Genomic DNA, 4632 nt, shown 5'->3' on the forward strand with positions numbered 1-4632 from the left:
CAGCTGACCTTCAATTGGCACTATACCACATCATGAAAAATGCAGGCCTCCTTAACTACATTTACCCCCTACATGTTTTGCTATTTTTAAAAATATATTTTACTTTGATACATGCTTTAAACCACATAAAACTTTATTATTGTTATTTTAAATGGTCATGAGTCTTTTATGTTTAGCTTTCTGGTTGGTTTTTATTGCTTCTTGCATTTCTGTGCTCTCATTTGCAATAATTATTTTTACTTTATCTTGAGGAACTTTCTTAAATGTTTGTTATAAGGCTTGTCTGCCTATGATGTATTTGTTTAAACATTGTTTTCTTAAAAGTCTTTATATTATTTTAATTTATTAGGAATATTTTCCCTGGTACAACCTGAAATTCAAGGTTGGTAGTTGTTTTTTTCTTTTGGCTCTTTAATGATGTCTTTTGGCTTCAAAAGTTTATAGTGAGAAGTCAGCTGTCATTCTTAATGCTTTTTCCTTTAGAGTTATATATATGTATATATATATACACACACTATATATATATAAACTGCTTTTAAAACTGTTTTTGAGATTTGTTTTTTTGTTTATTCATATTTAATAGTTTTCAGCAGTTCAGCCAGGAAGTGCCTACTTGTGATTTTCCTTGTATTTCTCCTGTTTGGATTTTGTTGAACTTTTGGAATTTATGTCTTTCATCATATTTGTAAAAGAATATGAGTATTATTTTCTTAAATATTTCTTCTGTTTTATTCTTTCTTTTCTGTTGAGAGGAAATACTTTATTTCCTCTCAAATAGCATTATGTTAGATCCTATCATCATGTCCCTGGTCTCTCTGATCCTCTGTGCTTTCTTTTTCTTTTTCACTGTATGCTTTAATTTGATTATTTCTGTCAACCTGTCTTTGAGTTCCCTAAGCCTGTCTTCTGTTGTGTTCTGTTAAACACATCAAGTGACTTCTAATTTTAGATATTGTATTTTGCAGTTTTAGAATGTTCATTCAACACTTCTATAAATTATAATCCTCTACTGAAATATTTCATATTTTATCTATTTTTTCTGTTTTACTTCATTTTTCTTTAACTTGATATTTACAATTATTTTGAAGTCCTCGTATGCCAACTTCAATATTTGGATCTTTTCTTTATCTGTTTCTACTGACTTTTTTCTCTTATCATCACCTTTTTCCTATCTCTTCACATGTCTAGTAATTTTTTATTTTACACTGAACTGTGTGTTGAAGAAGCTCTGCATGCTGTTATTTTCCTCTAAAATATGTTGAGTTTTGTATTGGTGGGCATTTAAATTACTGGCAGATCACCTCGATTCTGTCAAGATTTGGATTTAGATGTTTTTAGGATGGCTGGTTTTCAACTTTTTCCTTATTCCTGGAAAGTAGCCCTCACTATTAGTGCTTGGACTTTTTGGAATCTCAGCTAAATGAGCAGAGTGTTCATCAAGATCTCTTCAGTTTCACTGGGCTGGAATTTTAAGATTTTTCCAGCATTTTGTAACCTCTGAAATCATTGCTCATCATTTAGCCTCCCAATAACTCTGTGTGTGTGTGTGTGTGTGTGTGTGTGTGTGTGAATACACTTTCCTTGTTTGTAAGTATGATCCACTTAGCTTAAAATCAAAGAGAATTTTTATGCAGATATTTTTTGTCTCCTTGTCTTTAGTTTTCCCTTACCTGATACTATCCTCCAAATCCCAGCATTCTTAGCAGGTCCAAACTCTGATCTCTATTTCTTTTGCTTGGTAAAACTGACACTCTGTGCTTGGGCTCTATTACCCTGTGCAAGAATTGGAAAACAACTTCAGGAAGAAACCTGGAGTGCATATGGGATTCCACTCATGTTTTTTCCCTCTCTTGAGAATTGTACCCATGAATTGCTTGCTGTCTAATGCCTTCCAATAGTTTTTATATATTTTACCCAGACTTTATAGTTTTTATTCAATAGCGTGAGGATTATCAATTATTTATTATGGCCTGAACCAGAATTCCTTTAAACCAGTTATAAATGTGGGTATTTGAAGTGAAAACCCCTTTCCTCTAAAAATATTAATGTATTTAAAAATTCATCAAACAAACGTCTTAAGGCCTATGATATAGCAATAAGTGTATTTATTATGTTGGAGTCCCAGCAAATATTTACCGAAAATGCAGGTGATTTCTCTGCTTATAAGGTACATATTTAGGAAGAAAAATTCTACCAGAATAAACATCTTCTTCACACTGAACTTTTGCTAAGACCAAAAAACAAAGAAACTATTAGTTTTTTTTTTTTTTTTTTTGTTGAGACAGAGTCTCACTTTGTTGCCCAGGCTAGAGTGAGTGCCGTGGCGTCAGCTTAGCTCACAGCAACCTCAGACTCCTCGGCTTAAGCGATCCTACTGCCTCAGCCTCCCGAGTAGCTGGGACTACAGGCATGTGCCACCATGCCCGGCTAATTTTTTCTATATAGATTTTTAGTTGTCCATATAATGTCTTTCTATTTTTAGTAGAGACGGGGTCTCGCTCAGGCTGGTCTCGAACTCCTGACCTTGAGCGATCCACCCGCCTCGGCCTCCCAGAGTGCTAGGATTACAGGCGTGAGCCACCGCGCCCGGCCGAAACTATTAGTTTTAATGTTGAGAATTTGAAATACAGAGGCAATCAACAAATCGTGGATCCATGAAAGTCAGCTTCCACATCTACTCCCTTATCCATCGATTTCTGGGAAAGGTTATAAAATTGATTGTAGTATGCAAAGTTTTAGCCTACAGAATACTCGTATTAATCACGATGCTCAGGAACAGTTTAAAAGAGCTAAAGTCAACATTAAGAGACAAAATTACAATGCAAATGTTTCTCTCAAGACATTCATAGGCTCAGCGTGTAAATCTTCACTGCCTGGAAATTCGTTCTCCCTTCTTCATAGATGTGTAGGTTTGTTCTCTGCAAATGTAGTTCTTGGGCTCCTATCATGAAAATTTTATGCTTATTGATAAGACTACTTGCAGCTATTGCCTTGGTGTACAGATGTGAATTTTTTAAAGAAAAGATGGGAAGGAGGAACCAGGAGTGTCTGGTGAGGCCATGCATATTCTCCTGCTCTGTCTACACCAAGACTGGCCTGAGATGGGGCATGAAAATGGGGGTATATCAGTTTCTAGATGTGTGCCTTTGTTAGTTAGAACACCATAGTGCTTTACATTGATGTGGCTTTCTCTTTCCAGGTGAAGCTCGAGGTCTGAAAATGTTCCAGATGTTTTCTCTGACATCTGAATATTCATTCCCTCACCATAGGTATATACCCTTGTTGGGAGAGGCACTCCAGAAATTTGGAACCTGGAAGGGAGAAATAGAAGAGGCAGGATAGCGCCCAGTTGATGAAGTGCAGAAGCGCCAATTAAGGAAAGCAGGCAGTCTATCTATATACTTCAAGTATTCCATTTAAAAAGCAATTCAGCAGGCTCTGCCAAAGAGACAAGTGCCAATAAATTAGCTAAAAAGCACGCTGAAGAGTCAAAACACAATCAGGGTTTCTGTCATATTCTTACGGTGATTCTGAGGGGGGCTTATGCAAATCAAGAAACCCCTTCTGCACTGTGTCTTAAATCACCTAAATAGTGAAAGTAAAGTTATGGAGGTTAATATACATGTATGTATGTATACTTATGATTGAGATAATATCTATTTCTTTCTGTTTACAAAGTAAAGCAATTCATCCAGTTATTCCCACAAAACACAGTGAAGCAACCCAAACATTTTATGAGAGTAATTTATTTTGGTTTATCTGTTCTGTTCCTATTTATACTACACTACATGAAAATACTTGGCCCTCTTTGTACGTGGAACAGTGTCATTTTCAACTTGTACTGAGAATCCGTCTCAGCATAGGATATCTTAATTAAAGCAGTGTTTCTTCTAACTTAAAAAGACAATTCAAGAGATGAATCAGTGGTATAAATGTTATTTAAGTTAAGTAACTAACTGCACAGTGGGATATTTTTCTAATCTTTGGAGGATGTTTATTAAAATATTTTTCCTCACAGCTTGAAAAATAATGTTTTAATCTAATGTTTTTCTTCCAATTTCAACTTTTCTTTTCCTTTGTTTTTCACACTTCTGGGTGAAAAACTATCATCATTTTTTTCTTATCAAATGGAGACCAACAAGTAATTTCACATGGAAAAAGTAAATAAACATTTTCTTAGGCTGCCTTATATGTTGCAAGAAATATTATAATACTATGTGCTAAAAATATTAGGTTAGGTCCAAACATTATATACATGTATGGGAATAAAATATTTATATTTTCTTGAAAATCTGTTTTTTAGAATACCTATATATATTTAACCTGTTGATGTTAAGGTGTCATCATCTCAGCCAAATTGTTAAGTTTGGGAAGAACAGAATACTTCTGACTAGTAAAATATCATAGGTTTAGAGAATTTTCAAAATATTAGAAACTTGAATCTACCTCTTCATTTTTCTGGAACAATTCTGGATGTATAAAACTCCTCCTAAGTGCCAAAATACTTTGGTTAAGGATTATTAATTATTAATGTTAATTATCCTTAACATTATCCTTAGATCATATTCATTCATAAACCAGATGGATTTAAAAAGAGAGATTGCCCAGTCTTACTGTATGTCTTACTGGTTC

The sequence above is a fragment of the Eulemur rufifrons genome, chromosome 18, assembly GCF_041146395.1.
Source record: "Eulemur rufifrons isolate Redbay chromosome 18, OSU_ERuf_1, whole genome shotgun sequence".
NCBI lineage: Eukaryota > Metazoa > Chordata > Mammalia > Primates > Lemuridae > Eulemur > Eulemur rufifrons.